Genomic DNA, 16,050 nt, shown 5'->3' with positions numbered 1-16,050 from the left:
GTGTGGTCTGTCCTTTTTTTTTTTAATTCTTACAGAATCACACACAATCTTTAGTTAAAGTTGGAAGGGACCTCTGGAGATCATCTCATCCAACCCCCTTGCCAAGGCAGGGGTCACCTAGAGCAGGTTACCCCAGAACAGGTGGGTTGTGGCATCTCCAGAAAAGGGAGATGCCACAACCTCCCTGGGCAGCTGTTCCAGTGTAAAGTTCTTCCTTATGTTGAAGTTCTTCTTTATGTTATGGTGGAACTTACTGAGTTTTAGTTTATGGCCACTGCTCCTTCTCCTGCCACTGGGCACCACAGAGAAGAGCCTGGCATCTCTCTTGGCACCCCTTTGAGATGTTTATATGTATTGATGAGATTCTCTCTCACTCTTCTCTTCCCTGGACTAACCAAGCCCAGCTACCACAGTCTCCTCTTGAGAGAGGCACTCCAGACCCCTCATCATCATTATCTCCCTCTGCTGCTCCAGTAGCTCCTTCTCTTTTTTTCCTCCTCCTTTTTTCCCTCCTCCTCCTTTTTTTTCTCCCTCCTTTTTTTTCCTCCTCCTTTTTTCCCTCCTCCTCCTTTTTTCCCTCCTCCTCCTTTTTTTTCCTTCCTCCTTTTTTTTCCCTCCTCCTTTTTTTCTCCTCCTTTTTTTCCATCTCGTTTTTTCTCTGTCTCCTTTTTTTCTCCTCTGTTTTTCCTTACTCCTTTTTTTTTCTCCTCCTCCTTTTTTTTCTCCTCCTCCTTTTTTTTTTCTCCTCCTCCTTTTTTTTCCTCCTCCTCCTTTTTTTCCTCCTTCCTTCTTTTTTTTCCTCCTTTCACTTTATCCATGTTTTGAAGGGAATAAAATGATCATGGAAAGCTGGACAGTCTTGCCTGAGGTCACTGGGCTGGGAAAAGCTGAGGCTCATGAATGGAAAGCCACCTGTGCTGCTTTAAGGTGTTGTGCCCATGTGTTGTCCTTTCCTCTGTGAAGGTTTCCTGGTCAGAAAAAAACCCCCATTATTTGTTTATCTCCCCTCCAAATATTAAAATTTTACATTTTCAACAGAAATAGGTGATTAACAGATAAGCCACCAGGAGAATCTGGTCGTATCAGTAAGCAGATTGATGAGGTTTAGTACAGAAACCAGCACAATATACGACTTCATTTTCACATTATTGTGCAACCACTGGATCAATTCAGATTGACTGCATTGACCTATTGTCACTTGTCCTGTCAATGAGTTGACTTGGTGCTGCTTCTTCTGCTTCTTCCTAGTTCTGTTGCTATATCCAATTGATCTGCATGCTTTAATTAATTTTAATTGGATTTATTGTAAATGGCCTTGTAAGGGAGAGGAAACAGAACCTCTCGTGGAAGCCACAGGACTGGGGTAATGCCAAAATGAAGGCCTAAAGAGAGGAATTCATGAGAAAATTCTGCTGTAAATTGGTCAGATTTGCTAAAAGTTGAAGAACTGGTCAGTGCCTGGAATAGTGCAGTTATGAAGCTGGGAGTGACTCCTACTACAACTAAGTTAGAATGAAGTGTTGGGTATGAATAAAGACATGAAACAAAACAGGATGAGTGTCTTGAATGTCAGACTCAAAATTGAATGGTAACAAAATGTGAAGGGTTTACGGTGGTGGCTGTTCAGTTATCCTGACCATGAGGTTCCTGTTAGCTGTACAGAGTTCTTTTTGGCACTCCCGGTATTTAGGAAACTCACACTGACAGTAGAGGATGAACTCTAACCAGAACTCTCTTTCTCCCTGTCATGCACTGAGAGAAATCACATTTTAAGAAGTCAGGGATTAGCGAGCTGAACTCATTGTGTAATGTGCAGCGGAATTGCCAAGCTGAACCTGTTTCTTTTCTGGTTTTCAGTGATTTGTGCTGTTGGGCAGCAGCCTTCTGAGTGCCTCTGGAGAGATGCCAGCCAGCTGAATTAAGCAGTAGCAGGGACAGCATCTCCCCAGGCTGAAGTTCTAAGCCCAGGCACGTGGAATTTGCACAAGTGATCCCTGGTGAGTTGCACACAAGCACAGCTTCTCTCTTTCCTCTCTGTCTCTTTAACCACCGGCATCTGTGGCAAACTCTTAGTTCTGGATGCACAGACTGGCCTGCCTTGGTTTTTTTTTCCCAGAGTGTGACTGATGGGCTTAGAGAATGTGAAAAAGGCCAATCACTTGTTTTTAAAATTTTCAAAGTTTAATAGTAATAAAATGGTTATAAAAATAGTAATGTAATTAGAGTAATAAAAATTTGGACAATTTGGATTAGGACAATATGAGACAATAAAAACAAAGAGTTACAGACAGCGTGGGTACCTTTTTCCAGGCAAAATAAGCCCGAAAAAGGACCCACATTAACAGAGGATTAACCCTTAAAAACAACAGCCTGTTGCATAGTCATATACCTCATCCATGATGCATAAATTCCGTTCAAACGAAGGATTCTGTCTGGTCAGTGTCAACTTCTTCCTCTTAATCCTAAGAGGATTCAGGGCTTCAGAGCTGGGCAAAGTGGGAAGAAGTTAATTTCTTCTGATGAGTGAGCAATAAATTCTCTTTCTCTGAAAGATTTAGGTGTCCTGTGGCTGCTCTCTGGTGTGAGTACCTCATTCCTTTCTTTAAAAAAAACATCCCACATACACAGTTTCTATTTTAACATTATGTTATAACCTAAAATTATACTTAACACACTACTTAAGAAAATTAATACGGCGTAAATTTCTAACATAACATATATAATATTCATTTTAATATTTGTGAAAAGCCAATCATAAAATACCCATTTTTCACAGAGAATATGAGAGTGGTCCAGGCTACCAGCTAATCTTAGGAAATCTTTTCTATTTGTTTGGATGTTTATGGATTATTTTCCCCTCTCCCTCCCCTGAATGAGTAATGTCCTGGTGAGGCCAAATTTCAATTCTGTAGCATTTGAGTGTTATACTAGATGATATCACTGTGCTTTTTTTAACCAGAGGAGATTTTTTACCCTCTTCCTTAGTGCTTCGTAGCCTGGAAATCCAAGCTGTGGGGTTGTGATAACAGAAGTAGTGAGTGGCTGCTGTCAGCACGAGGGTGATTAAAAATGTGTGTGTGCGTGCTGGTTCACTCCCTTTCCAGCTGAATAGAAAATGAAACTGCCCAAAGCCTTTTATGTAAGTGCATGGATTTGGGTTTTTTTTTTCCTGTTTAAATCTCTGTGTGGCTGTGTGCAGACAAACTTCATCCCCAGCTTCCTTTTGGAGATGCTGTGTAAAGAAAAGAATGAGCTTGTCCTGACCTCTGGGGTGTGATCCTGTTTCCAGCTCAATACCAGACATAACCTCTCTACAAAAACCAATAGCTAACCATTAATTTTTTTTTAGGGGAAGGTGGTTTCTAGTCAGTTTTTCCAATCTGTGATTTTCCTTGATAAAACAATGGCAATCTGCTTCTTGCAGCAGCTGAGATGCTGTGATTCTTTGACAGCAAACGTGTGCAGAGCTGCCTTACACCTTGCAACCCCCTGCTTTATTTAAGACTGCCATGCTGGGCTGACTGCTGTTTTCCTGGGAGTGTGGCACCAAGGAATCATTGATGAGATGCAGCCTGGTCTGTAAAACACACGTTTTCTATTAAAAACAACATATGTGCCCTTAGCTGTAGCTAATCATTTAAAAATCTCTGTGGAATTTGGGGGGAGATAGCCCCACCAGACATGGAAAGAATCCCATTAAAGCATCAGCAAGACACAGCTCAGCATCAGGTGCTGAACTGTCCCATGAAAATCAGAGCAGGGGCTTTGTGCTTTAGGCAGAACTAGCTGAAGGTCTCTTCTGGAGCAGCAGGAGCAGCCCCCTGTAAGGATGGGTGCAGGAAGGGTAAAATGCATCCAGGACACTTGTTTGGCTCTTTCAAACCACCCTTTTGTTAACATAAATTTTGCTTAGATCCAAAACCACTGAAGCTGGATGGATATTTCTGATGATTTTACTACAGCAAAAATTTAACTCCTATTTCTTGACAGAAGTAAATGAGAGATAATGAGATTTTATTATCTGCTCCAATCACCTGTAACTTTGATTTAAAAAACCAAAATTCCTCAGAACCATTGATTTTTTTTTTTTTTAATCCTGTAATTCAAAACAAATGGTTACCCTGTTTTTAAAATCCTGAGACCTGGCTGCTCAGGTGGGGGATGTGCTTTAGGACAGGTAGAGAAATCTTGGCATTTTCAGGTTCTTGCCATATTGTGAAAAAGTCTGGCTGGAATATTTGGACAAAGACCTGAAGGTCAGTGCTGTCCTGAGCTGCTCATGCTACCTTGATTAGCAACAGAGCTGGAAAATCACTCTGGCCTGAAAAATTATTAGGGTAATTCTGCTTTCTGCTGGAGGGGGCAAAGGCAGAGCAAGGAATACAAGCACGTTATTTCAAGGTCCAGTAGCCTATTAAGCCAGACTAAAATAAGTAGGCTTTAATTAGTGGAAAGTTTAGGAAAGCAAATTTGGTGCTGTTGTCTCATAACAAGTTGGAACATACCTGTCCTTAACTTTCCTTTTTCTTGCTGCTGCTCTTCCTGCTTCAGCTCAAGCATAGCAGGAGCTGCCTTGGGAGCCACTGAAGGTAGATGCAGTTCCTTTCTGCTGCTGGAGAGCTCTGAACCCCAGCACTTAAATAATACAGCAACCTCAGTGCTAACAGCAGCAGCTTTGGAGGAGAGAGGTTTTCAAATTGTTGCAGTTGATCTTCAGGGTGTGTAGAAATAGAGAAAGCAGGGCAGTTATTGAAGCAGTGTTTTTTATTTGAAATCATTGTCACTTGGGTAGGTGCACTTCTTTTTGTAAAGATTTTCAATTGTTAAATTTCAGAGACCACAGATTTTTCTAGAAGCCAGATAATTCCAGCAGAAGCACATCTGTGTCTTGGTCAGGGGAACACCGATCCAGGACAAATGTCTGTGTGTGGTGGCTGTGGTGTCAGTCTGACTCACAGGATGGAATGCCTGCGTTGGGGAGAAGGCAGAAACCTTTGCTCCATTGTGACAGGGGTGGGAAACCATCTCCGTGTGGAGAGGTTCCTTTTGAAGCTGCAGATTATCAGGAAGGTGCTTTGAAAATTCACTTTATTCACAAATAAAGACTGAGTCAAGCCAGTGCCTGCTTATCAGGTCAGGTGGTGATTGTGCTGTGACATCGACCACAGTGTTCTGAGCACATCCAGTTCCATGGGTCTGCTATGACTGCACTTAAGAAATGCCTGTGAACTCAAATGCAGGTTTTTAGTTTGTTGTTTCAGTTGGTTTTTGGTTTTTTTTTTCCTATTTCTGAGAGCACTGTAGAGCACAGAACTCCAAGTGCAGGGTGTCTGGGGAGTGTCCTGCCCTTGGGGTTGAGTGGTGCTTTGCACTTTGCAATTCTGCTCCATTGCTCTTTGCTACCTGGGAGTGCAGTGCAGACTTTTGAAACTACAGTTTGAACCTTCTTCTGGAAGCTGAATTTTCTTACACTTTTTTTCTTTTTTTTTTTTATTTTTAAATTAATTTTAGTTTTTCTTAGTTATAGTGTCAGAACAGTATTACCATAGAATCATAACATATTTTACATTGGGGGGGATCTTTAAAGACCATCTATCTAGTGCAGCCCCCCTGCAATGGGAAGGGACATGTTCAAGTAGACCAGGTTTCTCAGAGCCCCATCCAACCTGGCCATGAATATTTCCAGGGATGGGGCATCCACCACCCCTCTGGGTAACCTCTTTTACCACCTTCATTGTAAAAAACACCCTTATATCTATTCTAATTCAACCTTTCTTTACTTTAGCACCATTATCTCTTCTTGTCGTGTTGCAGTGGGCCCTGATAAAAAGTCTGTCCTCATCTTTCCTGTAGGGTCCCCTGAGGTACCAAATCACTGAAGGGATTGGCTGTTAGAAATATTGCAGAGTCAGGTAAATGAACCTCCCGCCTCGGGTGGTTGGGTGCTGAAACACACTGACAGGAATTGAAAACCATCATAAGCCTGCAAAAGATGAATGCTTAGCTGCCAATGACTGGTTTGAAACTCAAGAAAAATGATAGCTGAAGCCATTGGTATAAATCAAACCACCCTTTTGTTAACATAAATTTTGCTTAGATCCAAAACCACTGAAGCTGGATGGATATTTCTGATGATTTTACTACAACAAAAATATAACTTCTATTTCTTGACAGAAGTAAATGAGAGATAATGAGATTTTATTATCTGCTCCAATCACCTGTAACTTTGATTTAAAAAACAAAATTCCTCAGAACCATTGGATTTTTTTTTTAAACCCATTATTCAAAACAAATGGTTACCCTAGTTTTTAAATCCTGCAACCTGGCTGCTCAGGTGGGGGATGTGCTTTAGGACAGGTAGAGAAATCTGGGCATCTTCAGGGTTGTCATTGCATGTGGTGAGGGCTGCTGGTGCCCAGCTCTGCAGGAGAAAGCTCAGTGTCACAAACCAGAGCCACGCTGCTCGCCGAGTGTTGACAGCCTGTCATTACAGACTGTGCTTTTTCCTCCTGGCTGGTAGTTGGAAAGGTTTAGAAATGATCATAATCTCTTTCCTCCAGTGACTGGGTTTGTTCTTTACAGATTTAGGGGGAAAGAAACCCTACTCTGCTTTTCATTTGTGCTGAGTTTGCAATTATTTTGTTGTCTGGGTCGGATTTTCGCAGCATATCCAAAATCGTTGATCTCCCGTGGAGCGAGAGAGGATGTGAAGCAAAGAAGTGGAGAAGGGAGAGAAAGGACAGATTGGTAGCTAAACACACTGGGGTTTTCTTGGCTTTAGGTGGGGTGTTTATTTTACAGCAGCGATTCCTGGTCCCTGGGGGAGCACGTGGAGAGGGTGGGGTGGCAGTGGTGTGTCACGGAATGTGGCACTGCGTGGCAAGAAGGAATTGTGGGTCTTCTCCCTCCTTTTATCTGGGGTTATAGAAGGATTTTATTGTTCAATGCATCAGCGTGGCCATTCTCTGCTCTGGGCATGCCGGCTGGGATGCTCAAAGTGGAATTGTGAGATCCACTGACACAAAAACAAACTCCAGCAATTAAGTCCCCTGCAGGGCGCAGGTGGGGAGCACCTTTGCCCTCTGTCATCACAGGGACAGGGCTGGGTGAAGCCAGTCAGCCTGACTTGGCTCCCACCTTTGTTTGGAGGTTGCTGTGGTGATGAATAACCTTTGCAGAGGGCGTGTGGCTCTGGCAGATCAAACAAAGCCCAGGGTTTCTCACCCCCACATTGAGCGTGTACCCTGGCGCTGAATTGGGCTCCCGAAATAAGCTAAACCTGTCTCAGAGCTGGTTATTGACACGGCAGAGATCTACTCATCCCTTCCCCTGGTTGCTTTCCCAGCAGGCAGCAGGAGCCTGGGTGGTGGCAAGCAGTGCCTCTGTTGCCCTGTGTGGCAGGGGAGCTGATGTGCTTTGTTTTGTGCCTTATTTGTGCAAGCCTGTGACACCTGAGCTGTGTCTCCCTGCCTGCCCTTGAGGAAGGAGAGCAGGTAGACCAGGAGACTGGCAAAGGTACTCTGTAGAAGGAAAAAGGGGAATATTATTATCCAAAAGTCCTCTCTTTTATTATTTTTTTATCCCTACCATCGCAAAAAATTGCATTTTCAATACTGAGGAAACTTTTGTTTCATTTTACTCCCCATTTATCAACAAGCATTACAACAAATTATTGTAAATTCTCTGCAGCTCAAAACAGAAGTGTGTCTTTCATACTAAGACACAAAAATCTGACCTAACAACTGCATAGTGCTACAAAAGTGTGTGAAATTTGGAATTCTACATCCACATTACATGCTTTCCTCATGAATTCACACAACTACAAGTACACTTGGATGATACAAGTGGCTGAAGATGCTGCAAGTATCACTTCTAGATAAGAATTGTCTTCAAAAAGGTGTTGGAAGCTTGTTTTTCCCCCTCCTAGAAAACCCTAGCAGGAATTGGCAAGAATGAATTGCCACCTGAGGCAACCCATGGAGAATTTTTCTCCCTGCATATCACCCAACATCTGTGAAGCTGCCCTGTGCACAGCTCATAGGAAGTGCCCTGTGAAAAACTGAGTCACTCAGAGATGATCCAGTGGCCATGACAAACACTGTGATGTTCAAAATGTCTATTTTTGCTGCATAATTCCTGAAATTAAAAAAAAAAAAAAAAAGGCGAATTACTCAGCTCTGTGTCAGCTCTCCATCTCCTCACAGTCCTTCAAAATGGGTGGTTTCATTTGTCAGGCTGTGCCTTGTTCTTGGCACTGAAGGACTAAGCAGGAAGATGAAAACTTTTTAAAAGCAGTGAGGCCTCTCACGATGTTTAAGATGAAGGTGGCAAAGGCAGGTCCATGTCCTTCCATTGCACCACTGATGGATCTTCTTTCTGAGCTAAAACCTTGGTGAAATAACCTCCTCTTTCAGCAGTTGTTGGAGGCTTGACATATTGAAGTTGTCCCTAGCACAATTTAAACACGCTGTCAGCTCCTTTTAGTGACTTACTTAGTTAAAATCACCTCCAGTAAGGAGTATTTAACTACACCTTCTAATACCTTATCCAGGCTGCCCTCCTGGGTTTAGGAGAATCTGGAGAATGCTGCTAACAGAGCAGAGCCAGGATTCAGAGGAATGAATTAATGGCAGCCCCATAGCTGTGATTTTTACATCTGACACATTCTCCAAGGCTAGCACAGTACCTCCCATACTCCTTCAAATTCATTTGTTCCATTTCAGCTCAGCCTTTTGAAATATTTTGTGATGAATGAGTGTGCTGTACAAGCTGGTGATCAGGAGCAGCTGTTCATACTCATACATTAAATTGAATCCATCTGTCAGTGGGCTCTTTAAAGTGTGGAGTTCCACATTGTCAGGAGACCTGACTGCACCAGAGCAGTGTCTGGGTGCTGCTTGCCAAAGAGAAAAGGACAAATCTCAGTGAAGAGTGCTTGGATGGGCTCTGGGATACCCCTGTGGCCTCATCTGCAGAGCTGTGATTTAACCTGCTGAGATGAGAGCAAAGTGGTTTCAAGCAGCACTCCTGCACTGACATGCAGAGAGTTGTTCAGATGTAGACTGAAATTAGGAGCTGACTTGCAGTAAGCTTTGTAGAACTCGTGTGTGGTGGTTGCTGCTTGGTTTTTAATCCTGACCCTCTGACCTCATCACTAGTTCTTTAAATTCTTTAGTGGTAGAGTTTTTCTTCAGAGGATGAGCTGAAGAGGTGTTTTATTAAAATCAGCAAAAGGAGACCACGCTGCTTTTTTGTTTGTTTGTTTGTTTTTTTCCCCTCAGTATGCATGCATCATTTTTTATACTCATTTACAATGAGTAGAAATGAGCAAAATGTATCTCCTGAAGCTGTTTAGCAAACTGCATTTAAGGCACCATTTCAGCCCAACAAATGGTTGTTTCCTGATTGCAATAATTGCTCTCATAATTTTAAGTGAAATCTCCAGTCTGTAATATTCTCTGTAAATGACACACTGGATATGGGAGCCAGCTGATTCATAGCCTGAAATATGTTGATCTTATCCAGGGGTAACCTCTCTTGGTTTCCTTCTCCCAGTTTGCTCCTCACCAAGACCTTTGTGGTGAGGACTGTGTTCATGCTGGGCTGTGCGTACAGCTCCAGGGAAAAGCATTCCTTGTTACCAGAAGCTTATTCACCCACAAATACAATCTTCATTACATCCCTTCACTTTGAGACAGGCATCTTCTCTTGGAGGAGCAGAGCAGAGCTTCCTTTGCCACTGTGGAACTTGTATTGAAGTTGCAGGAGGGCCATATTTTATTTCTTGGCTCTGCCATGGTCTCCAGAGCTGCAGAGCCCACCCTTGGCTGGGATCACATCTCCTGTCCCCTGCAGCAGACCTGGTGCACGGGGGAAAGCCCACCCGTGTTTCCCTGCAATAAGTTTCTCCATCTCACTTTTTTGCAAGCCCTGCAGCTGCGCTGCTGCTGCATTCCTGGTGCAGGGCCGAGCCAGCACTTTTCAATTAACACTAAAGTCAGTGCTGGCAGAAACACAGAGAGGATAAAAAAAAAAAAAAAAAGTCATACACCAAACCAGAACACCCACGCTGGCTTTGTGAGCTCGTATTTTGTGTCTGTTATCCTATGGTAAGAGAAGAACTCTTAGCTTTTCTTTAACACAGAGAAAGCAAGAATGAAGCCTGTTAATTCTGTGGACCTGGTAAATAGAGATGATTTTTTAAAAGTGGAAACTCATTAACGTGTTCCACATGGAGAGGTGAAAATTGCACTTAGAGTGAAGAGATTGATTGATTGATTGATGTTGGCTTGTATTAAGAAAGCATGGCTACAGAAGGAGTCAATAAAGCTTTTAAAAACTTTTCAAAACTTTTTTTAACTTTTCAATAAAACTCTTTGAAAACTTTTTTTTCCTGTGGAGTACATTGTTTTTCTTGCACGTGTTTAATGAGGGAACTTAGCAGGGGAATGCTGCTGCTTAACAGTATCTTGTTATCTTCCTTTAAAATACTGAAGAGTGTCAAAATACAGTTATTAAGACCTGGCACTCATTTGAGCACCCACTTGGGACTCTGGATTATAACCATGCAGCATCTGTAAATGAGCTGCAGATGCAGAGCAAGCATTCAGTCCCTCACCATCCAACCTCAGCTGTGCACTGGTGAAGTGTGTGGAGCCACAGAGCTCTGCAAAGCCATGGACAAACCTGTCCTGGTATAGCAACGTGCCCCTTGTTGATGGAGTGACAAAACCATCCTTTGTCCCCTTAAAAAGGAAGGAAGCCCAGGAGTTTCTCTCCTCAATTAGGTGAAAAGGCATCTCACAGGACTTGGGGGACTTCACCTCAAAGTTAAGGACAGCTAATTGGACAGGAGCCAAAAAGTCCTGCCTAAGCAATTTATTAGAAAAAGAAGTGAACAAAGAAACTAATGGCTTTTGTGAGGTGTTTTACCAGGGGCAAGGACCTCTTGCACCTGGCTGGGTTTTTCTCTGTAAAGAGTTTGTTATTTTGCCTTCTATTAAAACCTTTTTGTTTCCAACACTGCCACAGAAGCCATCCTGCTGATTTTATGCCTTCTAAGGCAGCTGAGCTGTCTTGGGTGTGAAATAGACCTCCAAGAGCTTATGAACTCCTCCTAGCTTGAGGAAACTCATATTTCATCCTTCCTCTCTGGGAATGCTCAGACCTCTGAGAACTGCCTGGTTCTCCTCCCTCTTTGGGCAGACTGCTCCAGGTCTCTGCCCACCCTCACAAGTCAGGAAGCTTCTCCTCGTACTCAGCTGGAATGTGCCATGTTCCAGTTCAGCATGGGCAGGCAGGGCATGCCAAGCCCACTGCTGCAGCTCTGATATGTCAGGGAATTAGCAGTTAAATTCTTGATACCTTCTCTAGACTGTACTGATCATTGAGGATGAAATTATGTGGTTTTAAATCCAAGTTCTTTTCCTTTGGCTTTTGCAGCCTGTTTTGAAGTGTGAGGAGTTTTGGCTGTAAGCAGAAAAGCTGATTATTTTGGACAAAAGAGGAGGCTGCTGTGCTAATTTCTTGGTAGACTTAATTGCTGATAACCAGGGATCTGATTCAGCTTAGACAGCACTGAAATATTCCTATGAAAGGGGTGTGCTCCCCAAAGAGTTTCAGGAAACCAGGAGCTTTGGCCTTTTGGGAGGAAGGTGCAGCTGGTTGCAGCTCATAATTCCTATAATAGAGGTAAAATGCAAGAAAATACAATGCATAGCAAAGAAGGAAATGCACATTCCTTCTGTGCAAAGGAAAAGTTCAGGATACTGGCAAGGCATTCATACACATGTACAGTTTTATAACACTGGGCTGCAAGCACCAGTTCAAGGCTTCAAAGAGGAATGGTGATTTAACATTATTATTATTATTATTATTATTATTATTATTATTATTATTATTATTATTATTATTATTATTATTATTATTCCCTACTTTAAAAGAGCAAGTTGCTTTAAAAAGGAAGGTATTACTTTGGTTTCCATGCTGATCCCCCCTCAGCATTAGGAACAGACTTTGTCTGTCAAAAATTCTCAGCACAGATCACATCTGCTTTATGTTGTGGTTGACCATGGAGCATTGGCTGCTAGCAAACCCGAAATAAGAAAGCAAATGGATCAAATATGAGTCATTATGGTTATGTGTTGCAAAGATGGACTCATTTTTCCTTGTTTCCCATAATTTTTCTCGTTCAAATAAAACCGTGGCTTCTCCTTCTTGTGTAAATGAATTATTCTTATAGGTCCTGCAAATCTTTTCTGGATACTTAAAGAAAAAAAAAAAGTAGAATATTCCTTCTAGAGGTTCATGTTCCTCATGCTTCTTACTTTTTTGGAGGAGTGAATCAGACCAGAACTCTTTCTATGTCTTTATAATCATTACTTATCTTAAAAAAAACAAAAAACACCCAAACACAAAACAAAACAACAAAAAAACAAACCTCAAAATCTTTCTACCATGTGACCATTTAGAAAAGCAGTGTCTCACTTAAACATTTTAAAGTATGCTTTTAAAATTCATTATCAATATCAAAAATGCGATTAGCCAAGGAGCTGAAAGCCACAGCCTGCTTTCCCCTCCTCTCTTTCTTTTTTTTTTTTCCTCCTCTCTTTCCTCCCTCTCTTTCCCCAGGAAATAATTCCCCAATTATTTCCTGCTTTCTGTATTTCCTGGTGCTCCTGTGAGTGGGAATTGCTTCCTGTGCCCTCTTTTCACTGGGCTTATGTCCATTCCTTACTGTTAAACAAACCCTTCCAGGTGCTATTTTATAATTTACTTTAAAGATTAGGCGATTGTGAGTGGGAGGAGTTCCTGAAACCTACTGCTATTCTGACATTCCAGCTTTGGTTTGAGCAGCTCTGGTGTGCTCTGGGCTGTTCCTCAAAACCACACAGGTGAGCTCAGCTCCCAGGTGTTTTTAACCTTTGGTCTCCTGCCTTGGTACCCAAGACTTGGCAAAGCAAAGCTCTGGGGAGGCTGTGTCCTGTCTGACATCCAGAATACACCCAAGCTGTCACCTGCTGTTCTGAATTGCTCCATGCTCAGGTCTCAGGTGCTACGTTTGCTGTTGAAATAATAGAGCATGACATTATGTGTCCTGTAGATTGTCTGCTGTATTTTTAAATTTTTTTTATATGACATTATTATATGATATTTTTATTTATGTCATTATATCTCCTGTAGATTCCATACCTTTGGACAAGTTTGGTAGGGACTGAATTGGTTGAAATGTTATGGGGTTCTTGCAAACAGGAAATGATAATCATTTTATGTGCTTGGTTTTCATTGTAATCAGAGTTTCAAAATATACTCAGTGAGGTTTGGATTGGTAAGCATAACACTGCAAGTGGCATTTGTGTCACTAGAAACTCTCACTGTTTCTGCACTACTTTGTAAATTCAGAGATTTTTTTTTCTTTCTTTCAAGTTACATGCTTTAAAAATTACAATAAGTAGACAAATATACCTTTGAAAAGTCCTTATCTCCTGTGGTATGACAGCACAATAAAATTGACCTTGGTCCTGGGGGCTTTGAAAAGACTGCAGTAAAAGTGCAGATGTTTACCTTGCAAAACTACCTTCTCTGCTTTGAAATATTTAGTGCTTTGTTGATGGTAAAATCATGATGCCTTCAGTTAAACCCCTCTGAGCAGCCCAGCTCTGATTCTCCTCCTCCCTTTTATGATGGTATCCACCCCTGTAAAATGCTGATGAAATGGATAGGTGCTTCACATCAACAAGGTCACCATTGACTTCATAAAGGGAAGAAATCTCCTCTGACGCCCTTGGAAAGCTCCACAAGGAACAGACAATGCTTTACTCACAAAGGAGATGACATCTCCTTGCTGATATGCAAAGGCATTTGCCATTTAGGGAAGAGGTAAAGCAGCATCTCCAGAGTCAGTAGTGCCTGGCTGTGTCTTAAAGCTTTATCTTCTTCTTTTTTTTGAGGTGGAGGTTTGAGAGAATGTGTTACAAACTATGGAAGAATGAGTTGTTTGCTGTTTGAGGATTTTAATTATTTTAATTGTCATTTGTCAAAGTTAGTGCAGGGTGGACCTTCTGAATCTGACAGCTCAGGGGTGATAAAACTCTGATTATCACAACAGTCCTGGGCTCCATTTGAAGTTATTTTACTGATACTGAATTACAAACTTTACACACTTCTGTTTCAATTTGTTAGTAGAGTCCAGGTTGATTTTATATGTGAGAACACAATCTTAATCCCAAGGATTTCCTTCCTAAATGTTAGGATTTTGTGCCAGAAGTTGTGAAAGGTGCTGATTCTAACTACCTTCAGCATTTGGTTAAGGATTAGGGGCACTGTAGACTTGCAAGCAGATGCTGCATTAGAACAACTAAATTTTGTATTTAAGTAAAAAAACTTGGCTTAAATGCAACCTAGATTTTTTTTTTTATTTTGGCTGGTGGATATATAATTTGTAATCAAGCTAAAATTGTTTTCTAGTGGTGAAGAATCCCTTGTTTTGAGTGCTGTTCTAAGTAAAATGATGTTTCCATGCTAATTTCACTCTGAATTGTCCTAACCATTAAGAAAAGCTATGATGAGGGCAGACAAGCTTGTTCCTAGTTTTAAGGCTTGGGAAGAAGAGTTATTGAGTTAAGGAGGAGAACGAGACATGTCTTAGAGTTATCTGGTTCCACCATCTGGAATCAGCCCTCGCAGTATGACTCCACTACTTTGTTTTATTTGGGTTTTTTTTGATTTGTTTTTAATCCTTTTTTTTCTCAGGCACAAACTCCTGCCCTTTGACCAGTTTGACTTCTCAGTTCTTTTGCTAGAAGCATCCTTTGACCTTCAGAATTAGTCATCAGATTGGGCTGACCCACGTAGCCTATGTTTGACCAAATTGCTAAGAAGTAACTGTTATTAATAGTTAATAATTGCTAAGCAATAACTAATGATGCTAAATATGGACCACTTGACATCCCAGTGCTTGCAGAAGCAACTGCAAGAGCTTCCCCCTCCAATGTTCAGGCAGCCCCAGGAATGAGCAGTGTGATTCAGCACAAGTGGCTTTTTGCTCCAGCTCCTCATACCCAAAATCTGCTTCAAACTGCACTTGAAATGCCTCCTCCCATTTATTTCACAGCCTGCTTTTCATGATCTGCGTTGCTTTTTCATATGGATGTGATATTTCAAAAAATATTGCTGTGGAGTGATTTCTTCAGGAGGCCCTGCATTGGCATTTGGACAATATTAATAAAGTTTGAACTCTGAATTCAAAGTGATACTGAAGTTTGGGGGTCTGATAAAAGAAGTGAAGTTGACAGCAGTAGGAAATATTTTAAAATTACAAATTTTGCTTTGGATTTAACCTGAAGTTTTTCTTAAAATTTGTAAGTTGGCCTGAATGTCCCCCCCAGTTTTTGGATAGAAAACTGTTCTTAGTTCCCTTACCCTGATATAGTTATTTTTTGATTTATTTTGCACAGTTAAGTATGTTTAATATTGACACCTTAATACTTTATTTTACATCATTTGTGCTAAATAGAGTGTTAAGACTTTCTCATCAGCAAAACTGCGAAATTGCAAACAACCCTACTTGTGAGAGAATTTTTAGAGTTTTTCTATGTATTTTTAAAACACCCTGAATTTGGGCTGTGCACTCAGCCACGTTAAAGGATTCCCTGGTGCAGCTTCCCTGGCTCTGAGTGCCTTTTAATATGATTTCAGTTTCAGTGGTGCACAGGCTCCAGCAGCCTGGTGAGCAGTGATGACTACTTCAGATGCAGCACTGATGGCTGTCCTACTTTTGGATTTATTCTACCCCTCAATTGCCTTCTCCACAGCACCCAGCCTCCCTCTCCTCCCGTCCTGAAAAAGACACTGTCAACTCCTCTATGTTTAAAAAAAAAATAAAATTAAAATTGTATATATTTCTTTAGTGCAAAGGAATAATACTACTTAGAGTTCATCAGACTTTTTACAGCAGTGTTTGTAATTGTTTTGCTTTAGAAAGAGAGCTTTCATTCATTTTTGTTTGTGTGTTTATTTATTGAGTGCTGCTAAAGCTCTTGCTGAGCTTCC

At 41.5% G+C, this 16,050-nt stretch overlaps 1 protein-coding gene across 4 annotated transcripts in view; it reads left to right on the top strand.

Moving 5' to 3' along the window:
* The window catches only part of EPS8 (epidermal growth factor receptor pathway substrate 8), a 126,794-nt gene that overhangs the window by 30,107 nt on the left and 80,637 nt on the right, over window positions 1-16,050 (top strand). For all 4 annotated transcript variants that reach the window (XM_038153412.1, XM_038153413.1, XM_038153411.1 and 1 more), the window contains exon 2: window positions 1,858-1,997. The gene's annotated coding sequence lies outside the window, so the exon portion shown is untranslated. The remainder of the gene's footprint in view (window positions 1-1,857; window positions 1,998-16,050) is intronic.

Source organism: Motacilla alba, chromosome 1A, assembly GCF_015832195.1.
Source record: "Motacilla alba alba isolate MOTALB_02 chromosome 1A, Motacilla_alba_V1.0_pri, whole genome shotgun sequence".
NCBI lineage: Eukaryota > Metazoa > Chordata > Aves > Passeriformes > Motacillidae > Motacilla > Motacilla alba.
Note: the sequence above shows the minus strand (reverse complement) of the source record. Positions and strands in the feature narration are given on the sequence as shown.